The sequence below is a fragment of the Oncorhynchus kisutch genome, linkage group LG10 (genome assembly GCF_002021735.2).
Source record: "Oncorhynchus kisutch isolate 150728-3 linkage group LG10, Okis_V2, whole genome shotgun sequence".
In the NCBI taxonomy this organism is placed as follows: domain Eukaryota; kingdom Metazoa; phylum Chordata; class Actinopteri; order Salmoniformes; family Salmonidae; genus Oncorhynchus; species Oncorhynchus kisutch.
In genome coordinates this window covers 66,112,752-66,138,840 of record NC_034183.2, presented here as the reverse complement: position 1 = coordinate 66,138,840, position 26,089 = coordinate 66,112,752, and the positions used below count along the sequence as shown (strand labels likewise).

The following is a 26,089-nucleotide window of genomic DNA, read 5'->3' as shown; positions in this document are numbered from 1 at the left end:
TATTCACCCCACCCAGAATTATCATCAAAACCAGAAATCATGTAGTCCTTGGCTCAGACAGTGTAGTAGTGTGGGCTCAATAGCATCTCATAAGTGTGCAAGATCTTGAGAATCAGCTGTACATGTGATTGAAGAATGAACTGTGCATGCAGAGGGTTGCAATTCCATTGAACTGGGGATAGTTTAATAAAAATCCCACAAAAAAAGGTTCACTGTTATAAGCTAACTTTTGATGAATTTAAGCAAAATTCCCAAAATTCCAAAGCTTAACTTCCCATGTAAAATTTCTGGGAGAAATTCTGGAAATTTACCGGAAAGTTCGACCCTTTGCGACCCTAATCAGACACCTTATTGATAGCAACAGCTCACGGTCTTCCTGGAATCAGAAGTTTTTTTTACTCAATGGAGGAACGTAGTCAGAGAAATGGTGATGAATGTCTTGCTCGAGCTATGTATGCATCTGGTTCACCTATGATGCTCACAGGCAATGTGTATTGGAAGAGATTTCTGAATATTCTTCACCCAGCGTACACCCCTCTAACCAGACATGCTTTATCTACTAATTTGCTGGATGCATAGTTCAACAGAGTTCAAGTGAAGGTCAAGCAAATCATAGAGAAAGGAGACTGCATTGCAATCATCTACGATGGGTGGTTGAATGTTCGTGGGCAAGGAATAATTAGCTACATCATCTCAACCCCTCAACCAGTATTCTACAAGAGCACAGACATATGGGACAACAGACACACCGGTCTCGACATTGCAGATGAGCTGAAGGCAGTCATCAATGACCTTGAACCACAGAAGGTATTTGCTCTGCTGACAGACAATGCTGCAAACATGAAGGCAGCTTGGTCTAATGTGGAGGAGTCCTACCCTCACATCACACCCATTGGCTGTGCTGCTCATGCATTGAATCTGCTCTTCAAGGACATCATGGTCCTGAAAACAATATTACAAGAGAGCCAAGGAAATGGTTAGTATGTGAAGGGTCATGAAGTTATAGCAGCAATCAACCTCACCAAGCAAAGTGAGAAGAATAAGAGCACCCCATTGAAGCCGCCCAGCAACACCCGTTGGGGTGGTGCTGTCATCATGTTTGTCTCCTGGAGGGGAAGGAGTCTCTCCAAGAAATGTCCATATCACAGTCTGCTGAAATGGACAGCCCCCTCATCCAGGAGGATCCTCTTTATGTATTTTGGGAGAGAGTGGTAAGCAGCCTGAAACCTATAGCAGTAGCCATTGCACAGATTTAGGGAGACAATGCCATCCTGTCTGATGTTCAGACTCTGCTTGCAGATGTAAGAGAAGAAATCCGTACTGCCCTTCCCACTTCACTGTTGCTCCAAGCAGAGGAAACTGTAGTTCTGAAATAAATCAAAAAGCATGACGACTTCTGCCTGAAGCCCGTACATATTGGACCCCAAGTATGCTGGCAAAAGCATCCTGTCTGGTGCAGAGATCAACAAGGCCTATGGTGTCATCACTATTGTGTCTCGCCACCTTGGCCTGGATGAGGGCAAGGTTCTAGACAGTCTAGCGAAGTACACTTCCAAGCAAGGGCTTTGGGATGGAGACGCAATATGGCAGTCGTGCCAACATATCTCATCAGCCACCTGGTGGAAGGGACTTGGATCTGAGGCTCTTATCCCTGTTGCCTCCATCATCCTCCAAATCCCACCAACATCAGCCGCCTCAGAGCGCAACTGGAACTTGTTTGGGAACACATACCAAAGCACGCAACAGGCTGACCAATACAAGGGTTGAAGAATTGGTGGCCATCGGGGCAAATTTTAGGCTTTTTGAACCTGACAACGAGCCATCCTCAACAAGGTTGGAAAGTGACAGTGAAGATGAGGCCTCAGAGTCTGATGTTCAAGAGGTGGACATTGAGGAGGTCCAGGGAGAAGACATCTAAAGCTTAAGTTTCTAGACTGTCATTTTACCTATGTTGAATATGTTTTTGGAAGAACTGATGGATCATTGGGGATCATTCAATATTCCATTTTGTTGTTCAGTGAAATCATCCCATCTGAAGAGTCAACTCATTTAATTAAAGTTCAATTTGTAACTAAATAGTTGTTGTTTTTTTTTATTGGAAGGATTTAATCATTTGCAATTATGTCTACTTATGATAAGGTTTATGTTTCTGTCTCCATATGATATGGTAAATATATCCAATGCAAAAAACATCTACATTTAAAATGGTATTAATATCAATTCCCATGGAAAGTTGCCACCTCTGAATATTCCCCAAAATGTGTTATCAGTATAGTTTTTTTTTGACAATGAAAATATTGGATATCAGCCAACAATGTCATATCGGTGCATCCCTAATGTCTAGTAATAAACACTAGCACTTCTAGTTCCTGCAGAGACTCCCACATAACTGAACAAGATATAAACTTCATCAGGTTTAAGATAAGTTATATAATTAAGCCTACAGACATGTACAAAGACAATAGCTGAGGAATGTGAGACACTTCAAGCTCTTCTGGTTTGTAAGACAAATTACTGTTTCAGAGCAGTAATCTAAAACAAATAGGCCCAACTTGAGACCATGAAGAAAGCCAATCCAACCTGAATCACAATGCGAAGCCAAGTGCAATACCACTCTGACTAACAATGTCTCTCTGTGACATGCTCTGAATAAAGAACACTCTTCCCCCTTCTCTTTAATCCAGACCCTGCCATAGCCCCTGGGTCAGAAACTCAGAGAGAAGAGAGGTGGACTGAAGGAATGAATGGAATCATCTTAACACCCTCAGGTTTACACAAGCCAGTCACAAATGTCAATCAGATGCAAAATATAGGGGGAAAATGCAAGCACAGAATTTGAGAGGCATTGCTACTCTCAGAGGTGTGTGTCTCAGGGGGACAGAGGCTTGATCAATAGCTCACCTGCAATGAATATGTGAGTGTTCTTATTGACTGGACAAGCAGATGTGTATTCAAAACCTGACAACAGAAGCATGAGTCCGGTCGATATTTTTTGGTTCCAAAATCACTAATGCCTCCTGGTTCAAACACCATTTTAACAGGCAAAATGGGGATTAAGAGAAACTTAGGTCTGACAATATGCTGTGATTATGTCAGACTGTGTACAAAATAATGAGTCAACTGTGTGAGGTGAAGAGGGTGTGTCTCCGTGGTCCTGTGGTGGGCAGAGCTTTCCTGGTTGGTCTGTACAGTGAAAGTCATTTGGCTAATCCAGCCTTCAGAACTACATAACAGCGGAACAGCTACTTAGATCTACTACCTCTACGGTCTGAATCGGAGACTAAAATCCCCTTGACTCACTGCAACAGCTATCCTCCTCGCCCTGTCTATGACCTATGATCATTTACTCTGTGATTTCTCTCATCTCAATATCTTCTGACCATCCCTCCTTCACCCACTTTTCTCCTTTCTCTGACCTGTACTCATTTTCTATGCATCAGTCTCCCACCTTCCTCCTTCTCTTCCCCTCCCTCCCTCCCTGACTGATAGGCATTGGTCAGCGGTGTGGTAATGAGTTGGGACTCCAGGAAATTAGGGTTGACCTGCAGTGTGTGATCCTGTAATCAGGTTGGGTAAACGCTGTGGCCGCGCACTGCCACCCTCCTTGCCTCTGCACTCCCTGCCCCGGCCTGTCTGTCTGTCCACCAGTGAGCCTGATCGTTTAGTCAGGTTGGAGGGGAGATGAGATGACAACACAGACACCCGCTGCCATCCATCCTGTCAAGACTCCATGGCAGAGCAAACCTACATCTCCTCAGCTTCAGAGAGCAGGGATTGGATGGTGAGGAGGGAAATGAGGGAGAGGGAGGGGAGGAGGATGGAGGGAGAGGGAGGGGAGGAGGATGGAGCTGAGAGAGACAGGAGAGTAGCAGGGGGGGGAAACAAAAGTGTAAGAAGAAAACAAATGGATAGCAGAAAAAGCAAAGTGAGAGGAAGAATGGGAGATGAGAGGCAGGATGAAAGATGGGTCGATGTACTACAGGCTGATGAAAAAGAGAGAAGGGGGCAGCAGACTAGACAAGGAGAGGATAAAAACAAAACTAGAAAGGATTGAAGACAAATTAAGCAGAGGGCGGAAAGGGACGGGGAGAGATGGGGATAGACATTAAAAGACGTCAGCCATGATACGGGGAAAAATAAAGAAAAAAGGACTGTTCCTCACAGGTTCACCGCTGCTGAAACCCCCTAAGACTTGAAAGAGGAATATTTAGAGAGCGGCAGCTGGCCAGGGGGTCACATCAAGCCCTTGACTATGTTCAAAAAGAGCCACTAAGAGTGAATAACTGTCATAATTATGAGCATAACTGGGCCAGTCAACCCTGTGCTGCTGCTGCACACACAGTGGAGGATCTAAGTTATTCACACACACACAGGGCCATAAAGGAGTAATATGCCTAATACGATAGACTAGCATCCTGTCCAGGGGATGTACACCATCAGCCAATCTGGTGGCTACTTAATACTATGGCTGGGAATTGCCAGGCATCTCACAATACGATATTATCATGATACTTAGGTGCCAATACAATACGTGTTGCGATTCTCACGATTCTGTATGTATTGCAACTCGATGTTTCAACCATATTGCTCACCATATGGTCTGCTGCAGAGGCACAACAGAGAACCATGAGAAAATGCATTTTAATCAATCTATTTAAAAAAATAAGTTGGAGAACAATAATAAGAAGGAAAAATACTGTAGTTTTGAATTAGCGCAAAAATAACATTGCGATATTGTCAAAACAATAAGATATGGCCTCCCGAGTGACACAGTGGTCTAAGGCCAGTTCGATTCCGGGTTGTGTCACAGCCGGCCGTGGCCCGGGAGCCCCATGGGGTGGCGCATAATTGGCCCAGCGTCATTCGGGTTAGGGGAGGGTTTGGCCGGGGGATTTCCTTGGTTCATCATGCTCTAGCGACTCCTTGTGGCCGACCGGGTGCCTGCAAGCTGACCTCAGTTGGACGGTCTTTCCTCCAACACATTGGCGGACATTGGTGCAGCTAGCTTCCGGGTTAAGTGAGCAGTGTGTTAAGAAGCAGTGAAGCAGAGCAGTGCGGCAGGTCCTGTTGCGGGGGACACATAACTCCCACAGAACTATTTGACCTCTTACTCTCCTCCCTCTCTAGATGAAATCCTGCGACTAATGAAGGCTGGCTACCCAATAACCTGTCCACATCACCTCCTCCAGACCAACTCTACAGACCTTCTCCCATTCCTCAACACATCCCTGACCACTGGCTAAGTCCCCTCTGACTTGAAGTTTGCCTCTCCTTAAGAAACCGACTCTTCATCCCTCGACATCAACAACTACAGTCCGGTATCCCTTTTCTTTCCAAAACACTTGAGAGTGCTGTAACTCTCAGAAAGATCTTGTTGATCCTAACCAGTTAGGCTTCAAGTCGTGTCACTCATCCAAGACTGCTCTCCACTCTGCCAAAGCTGACTCGGTGTCTGCACCACTTACTCTCACTACTGGTGTCCCCCAGGGCTCAGTTCTATTCCCGCTCCTCTTTACACCAAGTAATTCTGCTCTGTTATAACCTTTCATGGTCTTCCTATCATTGCTATGCAGATGACACTACTTTTTCTCCTTCCCCCCTTCTGACAGCCAGGTGGAGATACACATCTCTGCTTGGCTGGCATATCTCAGCTTGGATGTCGCCCCACCACCTCAAACTCAACAAAACAGAGCTGCTCTTCTTCCCGTTGAAGGCCTGCCCACTCCAAGACCTCTCCATCACAGTTGACAACTCCAAGGTGCCCCCCTCCCAGAGCGCAAAGAACCTTGACGTGACCCTGGACAACACTGTCATTCTCTGCAAACATCAAAGCAGTGATGATTCTGCCATCAAACTCCTGCAACTTGGTGGAACAAGCTTCCCCCTAAAGTCAGGGCAGCGGAGTCCCTGCCCATCTTTCAAAAACATCTGGAAGAAATGTGTTGAGGGAAATGTACTTGATACAATTGTGATGTATTGTCTCACCTAACTGTTAATAACCTGTTATGGCTGCATCCCTTTGTTCTCAATTTCCACCTGAAGACATACCCAAATCTAACTGCCTGTAGCTCAGCCCCAGAGGCAAGGATATGCATATTCTTGGTATCATTTAAATGGAAACATTCTGAAGTTTGTGGAAATGTTAATTGAATGTAGGAGAATATAAGAGCATACGTTTTCTGTTTTTTATTGTTGTAGCATCATCTTTCACATGTACTAGAATAGCCACACAGTCAGATAGGATGCTGGATATAATTTTGATGGATAACACAAGAGGGCAACTGTAGGTGTGCAAAGTTTCAGACTGATAACTTCAGGAATGGGTGAGCTACATGACATTTAGCATGAAGTCACCCAGGTGTCCCACACAAGTTGCCCAAATGTACCCAAGTGGCCGAATTGGTGAAATGACCTATAACTATATACAGCAGTGCAAATAACTATATACAACATATCAAAAAGCAATTCTAACACACACACACAAAAAAAAAAGTTACAAAAATATTAGAAAATAAATATAAAAAAATATTTAAAAAACGGTACACCCCTTGGAAGTCCTCGTCATAATATTTTGCTGCCTGTGCCATGTCCCATAGCAGTCTCTTTCTGATGTAAAGCAGAGGCAAACTCAACAAGTGGTGCATTTCATGCGACACAGAACACAACGACGCCTCCATGCTGTGCCCTTTTGGCCCTGAGGCACAGTCATGCCTGCAGTAATGAACTGTGGCATATGAACACCACTGGGGGCACAGGTAGAGCGGGCAGTAAGGCACCGGGGGCTCCCAGTCGGAGTCGCTATCACTGTGAAAGAAAACAAAAAAAATGTGTATTGTATGAGCCTTTTATCATCACATAAAATAAACAGATATGTATTGTATAGAGCAGAGGGAACAGTCACTAAGGTGAAGTGCTGTTCCATTCAACTCCGGCCATTGTTGTGTGTGTGTGTGTGTGTATGTTTAAAAAAATATATAATATATATATTTTTATATTTCATAAAACGGCATTAGCACTTACCCGTCCAGAAGTACGTCCTGTCCTTGCAGAAACAGCTCCTCAGTTTGTTTGAATCATAACACTCCAAGATTCCTCAAACAAAAAATCTGTCTCACTTTCACTTTAGAGTTTGACTTCGCTTTACCTGACTTATTCGCCATGATATCTTCAATGAAATCGTTGAAACTACAACTTCTCCGAAATACAGCTGCTCGTAAAAATCCTCCTCTGATCGTCAAGGCGAGAATGGAGTTCCCTGCGCGTGCGATAACAAACAAGGAATTGTGGTCCAACCCAAAACCATTACATACTGGCGTTTACCTCAGCTCATTGGCTATCTACCCAGCTAGATTTCAAGAAGATCAGTGGTCATTGGGCAGAAATATAGTCAATCAATGAAGCTTCGCTAAAATTATTGGTGCGTCAGGTAGTCATTTATCGTTGTCTTCAAATCAGCTCACTTCGGTCAATACTCCACGCAAAAAAAAAAAAAATGAGATTTGGCTGTGTTGCAAACATCCAGAGGAATGCACTGAAACCCACCATGACTAGACCATGACTAAGAAGTTTTAGGTTGTAGTTATAGGAATTATAGGACTATTTCCCTCTATACCATTTGTATTTCATTAACCTTTGACTATTGGATGTTCTTATAGGTGCTTTAGTATTGCCAGTGTAACAGTATAGCTTCCGTCCCTCTCCTCGCTCCTCCCTGGGCTCGAACCAGCAACACAACGACAACAGCCACATCGAAGCAGCGTTACCCATGCAGAGCAAGGGAAACAACCACCCCACGGCTCAGAAACGTTATTAGCTCGCGCTAACTAGCTAGCCATTTCACTTCGGTTACACCAGCCTCATCTCGAGAGTTGATAGGCTTGAAGTCCTAAACAGCGCAATGTTTGATGCACAACGAAGAGCTACTGGCAAAACGCACTAAAGTGCTGTTTGAATCAATGTTTACACGCCTGCTTCTGCCTACCACCGCTCAGTCAGATACTTAGATACTTGTATTCTCAGTCAGATTATATGCAACGCAGTACACGCTAGATAATATCAACCATGTGTAGTTAACTAGTGATTATGATTGATTGATTGTTTTTTATAAGATACGTTTAATGCTAGCTAGCAACTTACCTTGGCTTACTGCATTCACGTAACAGGCAGGCTCCTCGTGGAGTGCAACGAGAGAGAGGCAGGTCGTTATTGCGTTGGACTTGTTAACTGTAAGGTTGCAAGATTGGATCCCCCGAGCTGACACGGTATAAACCTGTCGTTCTGCCCCTGAACGAGGCAGTTGACCCACCGTTCCTAGGCAGTCATTGAAAATAAGAATGTGTTCTTAACTGACTTGCCTAGATAAAAAGTTTTTTATTTTTTATTCTAATAATAATAATAATAATTTGGCAAATCGGCATCCAAAAATACCAATTTCCGATTGTTATGAAAACTTGAAATCGTCCCTAATTAAATCGGCCATTCCGATTAATCGGTCGACCTCTAGTCTCATGGTATGGTATGCAAAGTGGATTAACTTTGAGCACCTTTATCTCCTGAATGTTTTGGCAATCAGGTCCAAAAAGTCACTTTCTGGCCCTTTCTTCCATGATCAAACATCAATGGAAAGTTTTGCTTAAATCAAAGGGGATTGAAAACATTTTTTTTATTGAATTCAAATGGCTTAAACCAAGAGACAATTGTGTGTGCGTGAGTACTGCGTGTGTTAGAGTCGGATAATAATGAGTGAGGACTGATGAGTCCAAGCCTAATCTCCGGTCATGTTTACACAAACACACATTCAGATAAACACAGCCCCCTTCTCCTTCACATAATTTAATCAACTCGTCCCATATTCATCTCCTAACCTCTCAAGCACCATCTCTATCTACTTTTCCCACTATCACACTTCCTCTCACACCATCTCCCTCTATCCCTCTCCTTGAAATTTCCCATTCTAAATCCATTTCCACCCTCCCCTCTTTTTCTCTGCCCATCCACAATAGCAGCCTTTCCAGGAGGGCCATCAATCTTCGCTCAGAGAGCGCTAGCTAAGGCTACGGCAGATTACCAGCTCTCCTTACTGATCACTGCTGCTGCTCACTGGACAACACAGGGAGGGAGGCACAGGGAGGGAGATCGTGGTTAGAGCCCCAAACCAGGAGAGAGCTACGCCCACCAAATCTGCAAACGGTATTTGCATCCTAATTCAGAGGTGTATACATTTAAATCCAAACTGAGAACTCCCTACCTGTCCAACCCACACCCGTCTGTCTGTCCCCTGAGAGGACTCAGAGCCTAAGGAGAGAGCATTTAGCTAGGTTTTCTATAGATAGATAAGACCCACTTCTAGTCTTTAGTCTATATGTAATGACAGGGTAGAGGTAATAGCCCAGTGATTGTGGGGATCCATAACCAGCCTACAAGGGTTGGCTTCCACTTACAGCCTGTGAGATACGGTAGAGTTAGAGGGAGAGTAGAGGACAAGTGAGGGGCAGATAAGATAGAGGTGGAAGAGAGGGGAGCATTATATGTTTGGTAGAGGCTGGGAGGCAGGGGTGCAATGAAGCAGCTGATGTTTATTCACTTGTCAAAACGCTACAGGCAAAGACATGCAAGGTGTGCCTCCTGGAGACTTCAGGGCAGAACAGAGAGGGTTAGAGGGTGTGTGTAGCTAAGGGGAGGTATTACGGTGTTAGTGTGGGGGGTGTTAGATATTTATTTACAGGCCAGGATTAGGGGGATGAGGCAGAGAAGCGACGTGACCTTGCAGCCAAGTTTTTTTTATTTTTGAGACGCCTCACAATAATCCACACACGCCTGTGCCACCACCAAGGCCAGTCCTCTACTCTAGAGAGAAGCTGGTGGAGGGGTGGGGGGGGATATATATCTCCATGCTATCTTCGGTAACCCCCTGCAAGTTCAAAATCTAAATGGAATAATAAGAATCACTAATATCATTCTGCAATGTAAGGCCCTGTCCTTGTTTCTCCTTCTGAAAGCAGGGTCATCTCAGCTTGGATAAGAACCTAAGCACCAGGATAGCTTTATACATTTATCCTATAATGTAATGCAATGCCTCTTCCTCCTCGCCGAGGTTAAGGCTTTGGGGGTGTTGCCAACTTTCAGTACGCTGTCACCTTGTTGTCTGGGGATCGGAGTTGAGGACAGGGGTTATACTTAGAGCTGTCTACATACTGTACGTCCCTCCACAGTGCTGACTTGGGATCAGTAGCTCTGTTCGGGGCCTCTGTGCCACACGGCGGGGAGGAGAGGTATGGCTCAGCGCTAAAGACTGACACTAACTTAATCACTGATAATTGAGTCGGCTGCTGGGGAAGGTGCAACATTAAAAGGGGCAATCTGCAGTTGAGGGATGGGGCTGGAGAAATGTAACCACTATGAAATTCATAGGCAGAGCTATGAATGCAAGGACTGACAAAATGTAAGCTTGAACTATGTTTTGAGGCTATATAGTATTTGTTTACACTTAGTTTACAAACAGTGGAGTAAAACAAGCTTACATTTTGGGTTCTGATTGGGTACGACAGTAGAACTAAGCTCATGAGGCATTTCTAAGTTATATTCTTCAAGAATCAAATGGGTACTTACCATTCATACATAAAAATAAAAAAATGGATGCCGCAACTGCAGATCGCCCATTTAAAGGATAAAATCGGTAGGCAGGGCTGGCTCAGCCTGTCATTGGGTGTCTAATCACTGAGAAGACACACACATCAGATCACTATCAGCTATTAGCTCAGAACCACTCAGGACCCTCAAAGGGGCTTTGATCAGTCGAGGGGCGAGGAGAGCGAACGGACGGACAGGGGGGAGGCAGGACACAGCCCACACACACCGTCAGAGGAGCGAGGGACAGAGAGACAGACAAGATGAGTGTCCTTCCCTGTCATCAGGACCCTGAGGTGTCCAAGGAGATGACAGTGGGGCATATTCAAAGGGCTGTCTGCCTCCATAGCTGCCCCCAAGAAGCTTGGATCAATTACACTGTAATTAGCTGCTTAAGTTCGGCTGCTGCCCCCAAAGTCAGGGTGCTACCCCCAAGGTTAGTGGGGAATGTAACCCCATTTTCAATATCATCAACAACACATGCTCTTGCTCTCCCAGCAGCAGTTTTAGTGAGTGATGAGACAGGTAAAGTGACAGTGGGTTGTATAAAGCCTATAGCAGTGGGTTGTGTATAGCCTATAGATATCTGGTGAATGGATTTATGAAGATGGAGGTGTCTTGTAATAGAGTGTTGATGAATTGACCAACCTCCACCCTTCCCTGACCATAGGGAGCATGTCTGGGAGAATGAGACTGGAGATCTGTCAAACTGTCTGGAGCTGACAGGGTTAAATATCAACTGATTAAACTACTGCTCTATCGAACGACAGAAGAAAGGAAAGGACACACTAGGAAAAAGCCCAACAGAAACAAGTATAGAGAGGACAAGCTCTTCCCTCTTATTAAAGAGTTTCTCCCACAAATGCTGACACCCTCACACTGCCAAATGAAAGGTTTGAGCACACACAATGTCACATGCACACGTTTCTTTCTTGTGCCGCAACATCCACACACTTTGCTGTTGTGGCTCAGTGCATGGGAGATCAAAGATTTTACAGACCGCATGAGATGCTTTAGCAGTGGACTGCAGGGGTCTGACATCCCCTGCCATGGAGACAGAGGTTTGGAGCAATGGAGGAGAGAAAGGAAGAGAGGGAAAAAGAATGAGAGAGCGAGAATTCAAATGAAAGGCTGCCAAGCAAAAAGAGGTTGAGTATTTGTACACTGAAAAGCAATACAAAGCAGAAATAATGAAAGACGATGAGAGATACATTGGCAATGTGTGAGAGAAGTAAGCACAGCATACATCATATACATAGCTCATATACAGAGCTTTTATTTCTGAAATGGGCTGAAGAATATAGATTTAAGTTGAAGTAAAAATGCCTCATACAAAAATCACAATATCAAACAATTACTCTAATCAGAATTGGATCAGAGGCCAACATTAGAGTAATGTTATATCTAGGGATGTGCCAAATGGACATTTTTTCTAAACGTTTAAACTGCCATGTTTGGGGGGGGGGGGGGGGGGGGGGGGGGGTCCGTTTAACTTCTTTGGGACTGGGGGGCAGTATTGAGTAGCTTTAATGAATAAGGTGCCCAGAGTAAACAGCTAGAAAATGCATATAATTAGTACATTTGAATAGAAAACTCTGAAGTTTCTAAAACTGTTTGAATGATGTCTGAGCATAACATAACTCATATGGCAGGCAAAAACCTGAGAAAACATCCAACCAGGAAGTGGGAAACCTGAGGTTTGTAGTTTTTCAAGTCATTGCCTATCCAATATACAGTGTCTATGGGGTCATATTGCACTTCCCAAGGCTTCCACTAGATGTCAACAGTCTTTAGAACCTTGTTTCAGGCTTCTACTATGAAGGGGGAGCGAATAAGAGCCATTTGAACCAGGGGTCTGGCAGAATGCCATGAGCTAAGTCACGAGCGCGGCCGTGAGCGCGAGCTACGTTCCCTTCAAATCAAATCTAATTTTATTTGTCACATACACATGGTTAGCAGATGTTAATGCAAGTGTAGCGAAATGCTTGTGCTTCTAGTTCCGACAATGCAGTAATAACCAACAAGTAATCTAACTAACAATTCCAAAACTACTGTCTTATACACAGTGTAAGGGGATAAAGAATATGTACATAAGGATATATGAATGAGTGATGGTACAGAGCAGCATAGGCAAGATACAGTAGATGGTATCGAGTACAGTATATACATATGAGATGAGTATGTAAACAAAGTGGCATAGTTAAAGTGGCTAGTGATACATGTATTACATAAGGATGCAGTCGATGATATAGAGTACAGTATATACGTATGCATATGAGATTAATAATGTAGGGTAAGTAACAATATATAAGGTAGCATTGTTTAAAGTGGCTAGTGATATATTTACATCATTTCCCATCAATTCCCATTATTAAAGTGGCTGGAGTTGAGTCAGTGTGTTGGCAGCAGCCACTCAATGTTAGTGGTGGCTGTTTAACAGTCTGATGGCCTTGAGATAGAAGCTGTTTTTCAGTCTCTCGGTCCCAGCTTTGATGCACCTGTACTGACCTTGCCTTCTGGATGATAGCGGGGTGAACAGGCAGTGGCTCGGGTGGTTGATGTCCTTGATGATCTTTATGGCCTTCCTGTAACATCGGGTGGTGTAGGTGTCCTGGAGGGCAGGTAGTTTGCCCCCGGTGATGCGTTGTGCAGACCTCACTACCCTCTGGAGAGCCTTACGGTTGTGGGCGGAGCAGTTGCCGTACCAGGCGGTGATACAGCCCGCCAGGATGCTCTCGATTGTGCATCTGTAGAAGTTTGTGAGTGCTTTTGGTGACAAGCCAAATTTCTTCAGCCTCCTGAGGTTGAAGAGGCTCTGCTGCGCCTTCTTCACGATGCTGTCTGTGTGAGTGGACCAATTCAGTTTGTCTGTGATGTGTATGCCGAGGAACTTAAAACTTGCTACCCTCTCCACTACTGTTCCATCGATGTGGATAGGGGGGGGTGTTCCCTCTGCTGTTTCCTGAAGTCCACAATCATCTCCTTAGTTTTGTTGACGTTGAGTGTGAGGTTATTTTCCTGACACCACACTCCGAGGGCCCTCACCTCCTCCCTGTAGGCCGTCTCGTCGTTGTTGGTAATCAAGCCTACCACTGTTGTTTCGTCCGCAAACTTGATGATTGAGTTGGAGGCGTGCGTGGCCACGCAGTCGTGGGTGAACAGGGAGTACAGGAGAGGGCTCAGAACGCACCCTTGTGGGGCCCCAGTGTTGAGGATCAGCGGGGAGGAGATGTTGTTGCCTACCCTCACCACCTGGGGGCGGCCCGTCAGGAAGTCCAGTACCCAGTTGCACAGGGCGGGGTCAAGACCCAGGGTCTCGAGCTTGATGACGAGCTTGGAGGGTACTATGGTGTTGAATGCCGAGCTGTAGTCGATGAACAGCATTCTCACATAGGTATTCCTCTTGTCCAGATGGGTTAGGGCAGTGTGTAGTGTGGTTGAGATTGCATCGTCTGTGGACCTATTTGGGCGGTGAGCAAATTGGAGTGGGTCTAGGGTGTCAGGTAGGGTGAAGGTGATATGGTCCTTGACTAGTCTCTCAAAGCACTTCATGATGACAGAAGTGAGTGCTACGGGGCGGTAGTCGTTTAGCTCAGTTACCTTAGCTTTCTTGGGAACAGGAACAATGGTGGCCCTCTTGAAGCATGTGGGAACAGCAGACTGGTATAGGGATTGATTGAATATGTCCGTAAACACACCGGCCAGCTGGTCTGCGCATGCTCTGAGGGCGCGGCTGGGGATGCCGTCTGGGCCTGTAGCCTTGCGAGGGTTAACACGTTTAAATGTCTTACTCACCTCGGCTGCAGTGAAGGAGAGACCGCATGTTTTCGTTGCAGGCCGTGTCAGTGGCACTGTATTGTCCTCAAAGCGGGCAAAAAAGTTATTTAGTCTGCCTGGGAGCAAGACATCCTGGTCCGTGACTGGGCTGGATTTCTTCCTGTAGTCCGTGATTGACTGTAGACCCTGCCACATGCCTCGTGTCTGAGCCGTTGAATTGAGATTCTACTTTGTCTCTGTACTGACGCTTAGCTTGTTTGATAGCCTTGCGGAGGGAATAGCTGCACTGTTTGTATTCGGTCATGTTACCAGACACCTTGCCCTGATTAAAAGCAGTGGTTCGCGCTTTCAGTTTCACGCGAATGCTGCCATCAATCCACGGTTTCTGGTTAGGGAATGTTTTAATTGTTCCTATGGGAACGACATCTTCAACGCACGTTCTAATGAACTCGCACACCGAATCAGCGTATTCGTCAATATTGTTATCTGACGCAATACGAAACATATCCCAGTCCACGTGATGGAAGCAGTCTTGGAGTGTGTTTTGTCAGCTTGGTCGGACCAGCGTTGGACAGAACTCAGCGTGGGAGCCTCTTGTTTTAGATTCTGTCTGTAGGCAGGGATCAACAAAATGGAGTCGTGGTCAGCTTTTCCGAAAGGGGGGCGGGGCAGGGCCTTATATGCGTCGCGGAAGTTAGAGTAACAATGGCCCAAGGTCTTTCCACCCCTTTAATTTCTAAAGACAACGGAATTGTCCGGTTGGAATATCAATGAAGATTTATGATAAAAAAACATCCTAAAGATTGATTGTATACATTGTTTGACATGTTTCTACGAACTGTAATGGAACTGTTTTGACTTTTCATCTGGCCTAAGTGCCTGCGCCTTGTGAATTTGGATTTGTGAACTAAACACGCTAACAAGAAGGAGGTATTTGGACATAAATGATAGACTTTATCAAACATTTGTGGAACTGGGATTCCTGGGAGTGCATTCCGATGAAGATCAAAGGTAAGTGAATATTTATTATGCTATTTCTGAGTTGTGACACCTCTCCTTGGTTGAAAAATGGCTGTTTTTTTTGTGGCTAGGCGCTGACCTAACATAATTGCATGGTGTGCTTTTACCATTAAGTTTTTTTTTTATGTGACACAGCGGTTGCATTAAGGAGAAGTTGATCTATAATCGTATAACACTTGTATCTTAGATCAATGTTGATGATGAGTATTTCTGTAATTTTATGTGGCTCTCTGCACTTTCACCGGATGTTTGTTTGAGATAGAGGTCGGCCGATTATGATTTTTCAACGCCGATACCGATTATTGGAGGAACAAAAAGCTGATAACGATTAAGCGGCCAATTATTATTATTTTTTAATTTTTTAAAGTGTAATAATGACAATTACAACAATATTGAATGAACACTTATTTTAACTGAATATAATACATCAATAAAATCAATTTAGCCTCAAATAAATAATGAAACATGTTCAATTTGGTTTAAATAATGCAAAAACAAAGTGTTGGAGAAGAAAGTAAAAGTGACAACATTGAAGGTTGTAGAATTTAACAGGAATATTTAGACTTAAGGATGTGCCATGTAAGAAAGCTAACGTTTAAGTTCCTTGCTCAGAACATGAGAACATATGAAAGCTGGTGGTTCCTTTTAACATGAGTCTTCAATATTCCCAGGTAAGAAGTTTTAGGTTGTAGTTAATATAGTATTTATAGGACTATTTCCCTCTATACCATTTGTATTTCATATACCTTTGACTATTGGGTGTTCTTATAGGCACTTTAGTATTGCCAGTGTAACAGTATAGCTTCCGTCCCTCTCCTCACCCCTACCTGGGCACGAACCAGGAACACATGGACAACAGCCATCCTCGAAGCATCGTTAGCCATGCAGAGCAAGGGGAACAACCACTCCAAGTCTCAGAGGGAGTGACGTTTGAAACGATATTAGCGCGCACCCCACTAACTAGCGAGCCATTTCACATCGCTTACACCAGCCTAATCTCGAGAGTTGATAGACGTGAAGTCATAAACAGCGCAATGCTTGAAGCACAACGAAGAGCTGCTGGCAAAACGCACAAAAGTGCTGTTTGAATGAATGCTTACGAGCCTGCTGGTGCCTACCATCGCTCAGTCAGACTGCTCTATCAAATCATAGACTTAATTATAACAAAACAACACCCAGAAATTCCAGCCTTAGGTCATTAATATGGTTGAATACGGAAACGATCATCTGGAAAACAAAACATTTTTTCTTTCAGTGAAATACAGAACCGTATTTTAGCTAACGGGTGGCATCCATAAGTCTAAATATTCCTGTTAAATTGTATAACCTTCAATGTTGTCATAATTACGTAAAATTCTGGCAAATTAGTTCGCAACGAGCCAGGCGGCCCGAGCTGACAGGGTAAAAATCTGTCATCCTGCCCCTGAACGAGGCAGTTAACCGACCGTACCTAGGCCGTCATTGTAAATAAGAATTTTTCTTAACTGACTTGCCTAGTTAAATAAAAGGTGTAAAAAAAAATACAAAAGATTTGGTTTCCAGAAATACCCATTTCCGATTGTTATGAAAACTTGAAATCGGCCCTAATTAATCGGCCATTCCGATTAATCAGTCGACCTCTAGTTTGAGACGATGCATTTCTGAACGTAACGCACCAATTTCAAATGAGGTTTTTGGACATAAAGATGAACCTTACCGAACAAAACACACATTTATTGTCAAACATGGAGTCCTGGGAGTGCCGTACGGTGAAGATCAAAGGTTAGTGATTAATTTTAACACTATTCCTGTCTTTTGTGACACCTCTCCTTCTTTGGAAAATTTATGTTTTTCTGTAGCTACGCGTAGCTAGGCTAAGCCTACCCCGTGCAAGACCGGCCCGAAGATACTGTATACCGCCAACACCAGTGCCATGAATAGCCTAAGCGAGGATATTCTACATGCAACAGACCAGACTGAACACACACTTGGGTCATTAGCAAAGAGAAAGAGCAGGCAGGCCAGCATGAGGGAGAGAGAGGAGGGGCAGGCAGAACCGTACTCGTCTTGGTAATCTGCATCTCGCAATGTCTTAATTGTCTTCCACCAAAGTAGCCTCAAGTTCACCTCTTCCTCTCGGAGTTTATTTAAATTACACTACATTCTGTCAGCCTTTATAGCCATTTATTTATTTATTTATTTATTTAACCTTTATTTAACCAGGTAGGCAAGTTGAGAACAAGTTCTCATTTACAATTGCGACCTGGCCAAGATAAAGCAAAGCAGTTCGACAGATAAAACGACACAGAGTTACACATGGAGTAAAAACAAACATACAGTCAATAATGCAGTATAAACAAGTCTATATACAATGTGAGCAAATGAGGTGAGAAGGGAGGTAAAGGCAAAAAAAGGCCATGATGGCAAAGTAAATACAATATAGCAAGTAAAATACTGGAATGGTAGTTTTGCAATGGAAGAATGTGCAAAGTAGAAATAAAAAAATAATGGGGTGCAAAGGAGCAAAATAAATAAATAAATAAAAATTAAATACAGTTGGGAAAGAGGTAGTTGTTTGGGCTAAATTATAGGTGGGCTATGTACAGGTGCAGTAATCTGTGAGCTGCTCTGACAGTTGGTGCTTAAAGCTAGTGAGGGAGATAAGTGTTTCCAGTTTCAGAGATTTTTGTAGTTCGTTCCAGTCATTGGCAGCAGAGAACTGGAAGGAGAGGCGGCCAAAGAAAGAATTGGTTTTGGGGGTGACTAGAGAGATATACCTGCTGGAGCGTGTGCTACAGGTGGGAGATGCTATGGTGACCAGCGAGCTGAGATAAGGGGGGACTTTACCTAGCAGGGTCTTGTAGATGACATGGAGCCAGTGGGTTTGGCGACGAGTATGAAACGAGGGCCAGCCAACGAGAGCGTACAGGTCGCAATGGTGGGTAGTATATGGGGCTTTGGTGATAAAACGGATTGCACTGTGATAGACTGCATCCAATTTGTTGAGTAGGGTATTGGAGGCTATTTTGTAAATGACATCGCCAAAGTCGAGGATTGGTAGGATGGTCAGTTTTACAAGGGTATGTTTGGCAGCATGAGTGAAGGATGCTTTGTTGCGAAATAGGAAGCCAATTCTAGATTTAACTTTGGATTGGAGATGTTTGATATGGGTCTGGAAGGAGAGTTTACAATCTAACCAGACACCTAAGTATTTGTAGTTGTCCACGTATTCTAAGTCAGAGCCGTCCAGAGTAGTGATGTTGGACAGGCGGGTAGGTGCAGGTAGCGATCGGTTGAAGAGCATGCATTTAGTTTTACTTGTATTTAAGAGCAATTGGAGGCCACGGAAGGAGAGTTGTATGGCATTGAAGCTTGCCTGGAGGGTTGTTAACACAGTGTCCAGAGAAGGGCCGGAAGTATACAGAATGGTGTCGTCTGCGTAGAGGTGGATCAGGGACTCACCAGCAGCAAGAGCGACCTCATTGATGTATACAGAGAAGAGAGTCGGTCCAAGAATTGAACCCTGTGGCACCCCCATAGAGACTGCCAGAGGTCCGGACAGAAGACCCTCCGATTTGACACACTGAATTCTATCAGAGAAGTAGTTGGTGAACCAGGCGAGGCAATCATTTGAGAAACCAAGGCTGTCGAGTCTGCCGATGAGGATATGGTGATTGACAGAGTCGAAAGCCTTGGCCAGATCAATGAATACGGCTGCACAGTAATGTTTCTTATCGATGGCGGTTAAGATATCGTTTAGGACCTTGAGCGTGGCTGAGGTGCACCCATGACCAGCTCTGAAACCAGATTGCATAGCAGAGAAGGTATGGTGAGATTCGAAATGGTCGGTAATCTGTTTGTTGACTTGGCTTTCGAAGACCCTAGTCTAGTTAGGCTATAACAAAGGGGGGGGGAAAGTGGGATAAGTGCATTATGACTTTAATATGTGGGGTGGGGGTTCGGTTAGGGCTTTTTCTTAACGTTAAGGATCCCAACATTATTTAAATGTTCACACCCCTAGTTTTATTAATGTACAGAAATAAAAAAAATCCTACATGTCAAAATGTAGGTGATATGCATATTGGCTACAGCTTCATGTTCAAACCAATGCGGACATGAGGTGCTAAAAAAATGTGACCAAACTTTAATGAGACTTAATTACAAAAATATAGTGATGATTGACAAATATAATGAAGGATAATTAACATGAGCATCTAAAGGCTTGATTCTGTCGACATACTGGAGGCACAGTTCCTTCAGATCAAATGGTCACAAGACTGGAGAGTGAAGGACAGTGCCTGTGGCGCACCACACGTCACCCACCTTAAATCTGAGCAGGTGGCGGTTTGCATTTTTAACTATTTAACCATAAACAATGGTTTAAAACCTGGCCATATAATGTAATTTTATGAAGCATGTACCTTGTTTCAAAGTAGCATAGCCAAAATCCAACCATAGGAATGTTGAGGGAATTATTTTATTAACACGCTATTGAAAACAGCATGATTCTCATGTTCTACTGGTTTTCGAAACAACGTTATTTTATTGTCCAACAGCATAATCCTAGTCATATTAGTAAGCAATGCTAGTTAATGCATCTTTAGATCTCCCCTTAAATTTTACATGAAACCACTGGTGCATGCGGTGCACTTTTGAGAAAGAAAAATGTCCTGCTAATTGCATTCGGGAACATTCGCGCATAGCCTACAGCCATGATCGCATTGTTGAGCTGAAAATATAAAGAAATAAAACATTTTAAGCTAAACGGTCTGATCTGTTGCATCAGCCTCAGTGGAATGTTTTATTTTTTATTTTATGTGCAGTGGTTGGATGAATTTAAAACAGTCCGTTTTAAAACATTTATCATCATCACAGGGACAACGGGACTCCCTTAATGTCGAGCCCTGTAGGGAAAAATATTTTGTTGTAATTGTAACGTTGCACTATTTTATAGGCTACCAAGGGTGGCTAACCATCCTGTTGTATTTTGAGACGGGCTCGACTACGCAAAGAGTGTAGCATACATTTTGGTCTGATTCTCTATGGTAAAAAAATATAGTAATGCATGGGTCCTTGATCATACAATGATGTGCAAATGGTGTTAGTGGCATGACAAGCAAAAAGTTCATGTCTAGCCCTGCCACTCCATATTCCCTTGACAAGATCTCCACAGCGATGTCAGCTCTGCCTCATGAATATTCATCCACTTCATTAACACACAAGTGGGGAAACAACATATTGCATGAGCCTGACATTATTTGGAGAGATGGGAGGGAGAGAGAAGGAATAAAATACAGACGGGACAGACGCTAGAGAAAGAGAGTCCACTAGTAGAGACAAACAACACAATAACTCTTTACAGAACCTCAAGAGTACCAGAAAGTTGTCCTACATTATTCCACGATCCAGCAGCCCCGTTCCAAACCCAGATAAGGCCCTCTAAAAGCAGGCACAAAGGCAAGGACATCAGGCTGGGAATTACATGCCATTTTACCTTGGAAATCCTCCAGGAACAAAGGCAACAAACAGCTGCAATTTCTCTGCTCATGTCTGGCTGCACACACAATGAACGGCTAAGTGCAGCGTGGAGGAAGCCACAGAGCAATCTGCTGTCATTCTACTGCCATTCAGCCAGTCAGCAACCTGGTGTTGTTTTTCCAACCTGCCCCCACAAATACACACACTCAATCACACAAGTGTACAAAAATGTATGGTTTCCTGCACATAGGTTATGCAAACCCACTCCCACAACAGAGAAACTCAAATCCACTTAGCCACAGACACACACTGACAAACCTACACACAAACAAGATTATTTTCTCTTTATGCTGTAATGCCAGTGAATCTCTTAAGAGGGACGGCCATGGGGGAAATCTCCATTCTCTGGTGATGTCCTCAGACACCCAGTGAGACAGCACACGATATTTCCCAGCTAACTTCTCTGATGACTGAAAAAGTGGGCCGCTTTGGGGACGCGTTAAGACAAAGTCAGTCGGCACCCAAAACCTTTGTCCAGCCTTGTCCCCAGCTTTTTAAGGGCTGCGGAACGAGGGCCTCGGACAAAAACACCCAACTATAATTGGAACACGACCCAGGAATCGATACTGCTGCTCGAGTAACAGTCCTCAGCCAGAGCCATTTCATATTATACCCTCCATACCTGTTTCTCTGAAGAAAAAAAAAAACTCCATTTCAGAATGGTATGAACTATTGATTTCACTACCACAATCCTATTCCCCCCAACATCACACCCCCCCCCCCCCCCCGCCCATCTCACTCACTCTCTCTATACCTCCGCCTCTCCTACTATACAACTCCCTTTCTCGTTCCATCTTATCTAGATTTGTTCATCTTTTTATCGCCATCTTTGCACATAACACTCCTCACTCCACCTGCATTAAACCTGTTGCTCTCACTCCCAATTTAGGATAGTTTAGTATCTCCCTCTGTAAATTCTCCCTTATCTTACTCCCTCCATCCCTGTCTGGGCATCTCTTTGAATCATTTCACCTTTGAACTTGAATTTGCACAGCGCTTAAACCCTGTCTCACCCAACCCTAGATGGGTGATTCATTCCCCAAATACCAAACAGCCACGTGGAAATTACCTTTGAATTCAATTGGCCTCGCATCACAACAGCAAGATGGTCAACTGCTGCTGTCCAAGCTCAAATGGCAGTAAATACCAGCACGATTAGATCTGACTTTGGGGCCACAGCCGCTTCTAAATCACTGCATTGTCATTGATATTCAAATCGCTTCTCGGGGTCAGCGGCAAGGCCACTCGGCCAGGGAGAAGTAGGCCTCAAGCCCCCAGACCAGGCAGGCCTCCAGCCCAAACTCTCCACACCCAGCCAGCCAGATGCTCACTAAGCTAAACTGCCACCAGCACAGCAAGGCAGCACATTTAAATACATCTAAATGGCAGATGGAATGAGCTGTGTCCGGTTTCCCGATACCGATGGAATTTACACTTACGAGTGTTTCAACAATGCATCTTTCCAATAACGGGCAAAGATGTAATACGCCTTTCCCAAAACACCACGCAGAGAGAATGGTCGCTAAGTGCATTGTAGGAGCATGTGTCGATACTGATAGGCTGGAAAGAAAAGGCAGTGCTGCTCTCGGATTAGCTTTTTCCATTAAAAATCTTGCCTTAACATTAGAATGATTTCACAATACTGACGATGGATCAGAACTTAGACAGAAGTTACCACCTAAGGCTGCAAATATTGAGGCGTCTTATTCGTATTGCTTACCAAATAAAATGCACTAAGTCACAGATTTGGCACATCATTGCACATGTTAGGCTACACACGATGAAATATATTGTGTCAAATTAGAGAACTTAGCAAAATAGAACAATTGATTGAACATGAAATGTATTTTTTTGATTGAAAAAGGCCTATAGCTTACTGTTTATATTTGAATGTAGATCTTTGTTTTCATTTGAATAATATTTTTTAACGAAGCTTGGAATTAATTGCAAAGACATTGACAACTCTATTTATCGGCAGTCACAGAGAGACAGATAAACCATTTGATTCTGTTTCGCGGAGATCTTCTGTGTTTAAAATTACGTGGGAGGGCATCTAACAGCGCACTTAGCTGTTCTGTTCTGCGCATTTAGCTGTTCTGAGGCAAGCATTAAATTCCAAGCATTTTCAAGTGCAACGTTAATAACGATGGTTTGCAGAAAAAGCTTGGATTTAACAATGCTCCTACGAAGGCTCTAACGATGAACTTAGCCTTATGATGCTTTTGAGAAACCTGCCCTGGGTGTGTCTTTCACTTTAAAATGGACGCCATAATGTAATGGAAGAGCGGCAGGCTTGGTGTTCGTCTGGCTGAAAAATGGCCTGGCGTCTCTTTAAGGTGACTAAAAACATCCACTTTGTCTGTGTCACTCCTGCTCCCATCTTGTTATTGGAATGCAGGAACGAGCAGAGGAAAACCATTAGATACCACCACTGTCTGCATCAGTCACACAAAATACATTTCATCCCACACATCTGAAACAGCCAATAGCACAGGCAGGCGTTTGCGACCCCAATCCATATTTCAATTTCCAACCTCTCAGCAAACTAATTCAATACTTGTTGCATTCCCTCACAAGTAATCAGCATTGTGAGAAATGGGCTTCTTCTAAAGCTGTACCTGTAGTGTCACACTGACTCACACACATTTACTGGAGCTGCACACATACCCATTACCACATATATATATACACTTAACACAGGTGGTAAGACACAGTTACACAACTAAACTGCCTGGATGCACACTCCGGTGCTCTTCTCCTCACGGCTCTGTGGCCATGTGGAAGCGGAGGCTGGCGGGTATTAGCGACAAATTTAGGAGCTTAAACAGCGACAGCTTTACGATGCCTGAGCGGCCTCTACCACTCCATTGCTGTCAGATTACATTAGCTTGCCCTCCGCTATGCACTTCGATTGGCTGTTATTCCTAGCAGTTACAGAAGCACCTCACGTAAATAAAACAAAGTGTTTTGTCCTATGGATGGTGAGGAGGGCCGGGGGATGTTGTGTAGAGTGCATCTCCGCTAAATCGAGTGCTGTCCAATTTAGCATATCATAACATAGAATGGATGGAGTTGGCTGGGAAGTGATGGCTGGCTAGGAGTTTGTGTGCAGTGAAATGACTAGGTAGGCATTGCAGTACCGGTAACTTTTGAAGTGTTCCATCGCCAGTCATGGTCATGAAGGTGTTATGCAACGGAAATGTATTTTACCATTTTGGACAAATCACTGACTACAGCCTGACTAACTACGGAACAATGGAACCTTGTGCCTGCTCTGAGGATCCTTTCCTGTCAACGCAGTCTGGAAGCACGTACAAAATTTGTCTTCATACAGAGAAAAACATTCCTGTTGACAACGGTTTTCTCTTACCATTATGAGATGGCTGTCTCTCAGCACAGCCACACTGACTGTTGAGGCCAGCATGTCAAATCAAAGTAAGTACTCCAGTCAGACAAGTACTCCACTCACACCAAAATTACTTTCCCAGTTAAACAGCTTCCAAGATGAAGTCTCTACACTCAAGCCACAACTAAACACCTGTCTGTCTTCAGAATTTCACAGGCCCCATTTTCCTCATCAATAGAGCCAAAACTCTCACTTACACTGAAATAGTGTAGGCCTATCAGTTTTGAGGTGTCTGTTGGAGCAGGTGTGTGGCAGGTGAATGAGTACTTCTAGTGCAGCTTCTTGAGGGCAGCTTTTAGGACTGGGACTGTAGTGGGTGTCCCAGTAGTTATCTATGCTGTCTCAGAGCATACCTCACTAAACCACTCAGATGCTCAACTAAACTCCAACATTGCTCCCTCAGTTTCAACCTGCATGTGTTTACAATCTAGAAAAATGCTGAAGGACCACACAAGAATGATTGAGAATTCCCACAGCACTTCATGTACTAAAACGAATCTTGCGTCAACATTTTATTTGGTGAAATACCAGCCGTGCCCCAAAACGCCCACTTAAAAAACATCTGCCACCTTAATTCTCTCTGTCTGTGCGTTGTTAACCATACTGACAATTTCAGAGTTTGCTCATCTTTAGGCATGACCTTATTCTGCAATGCAGCAACCACTCAGCCTGGCTCTTCACATTCTCTATGGAGCTCAGTTTCTGGCAAAAGAAAACGGTTCCGTTTCTGGCAAATGACACTGTGCTGCACAACTCATGCAAACAAATACGGGAGACAAGTGATGGTCACTATTTGGCAGGATACAGGCAGTTGTGGGATGGTGGCTTCAGAGCAAATTGTGGGTTCATAATGTGGCAACAAAAAAAAAGAAGCTTTTACTTACGCACAGGGCCCCTGTGAGAATTACTCATGTATTCATTTCTAGGAATAACCCACCTCTCTCCCGCACAGCAACTGCATAAAATGAATATTTCCTTCACAAATGGTCAAGCTAAAACCAGCTGTCAAACCATTGTCAGACAAGCGCGAGGCAGCGTAGATTGGCTAGCTAACTAGCTCAGCTGGCTAACCAACTAGCTAGCAAGCTGGTTAAGTAGGAAACTACAACAAGTAGTTTGCTACATTTTAGCACGATTAGCTCATGTTTGGTAGACGATTTGTCAGGGCTTGCTTCCAACGAGCTAGCTACCAGTCTGTTGGCTAGTTAGCTAGCTAACGTTAGCAAGCTACACTTAACCAGCTAGCGAGCTATCTCGAACATCAACAGTCGAGATTGTTGAGAAGGTAAAATAGATAGATACAAGTTGGCTTAGTGCCTTACGTATTCCTGTCAGATACCAAACTCACACGTTCACTTGTGTTTGATCTCAGAATGAAAGCGAGTACAAGCAAAGTTTAGAATTTGTTCAAAGCAATGTTTCCTTTTGTTTTAAAACTCACCCTTTTTCAGTCTGTTCCACGACAGGATAAGATTTTTTTGTTGTCAGCACTGGCCCTCTACATCCGGGTTATGCCTGTGACGAAAGTATGCACGCCCATACCAAAACATTGCCATGCTTTGTTATTTTAGCTAAATACTTTAATGTATGTACATGTCTTATGAATACATTTATTAATGTAAATATAAGAGTCAAAAACATCTGTTTATTCTTTTTGAGAATTAAATTGAACATTAAATAAACACAATTCATTCTTCTCATAGCAAAAAAAAAACAATCAAGACAAGTTATTTTTATAATGTA

The 26,089-nt window shown here is 43.8% G+C and overlaps 1 protein-coding gene across 1 annotated transcript in view; it reads right to left on the bottom strand.

The window, feature by feature from the left end:
* The window catches only part of LOC109882227 (speckle-type POZ protein), a 101,808-nt gene extending 75,934 nt beyond the window's left edge, over positions 1-25,874 (bottom strand). Inside the window, exon 1 of the mRNA XM_031834831.1 lies at positions 25,788-25,874. The gene's annotated coding sequence lies outside the window, so the exon portion shown is untranslated. The remainder of the gene's footprint in view (positions 1-25,787) is intronic.
* Positions 25,875-26,089: the final 215 nt, after the last annotated feature.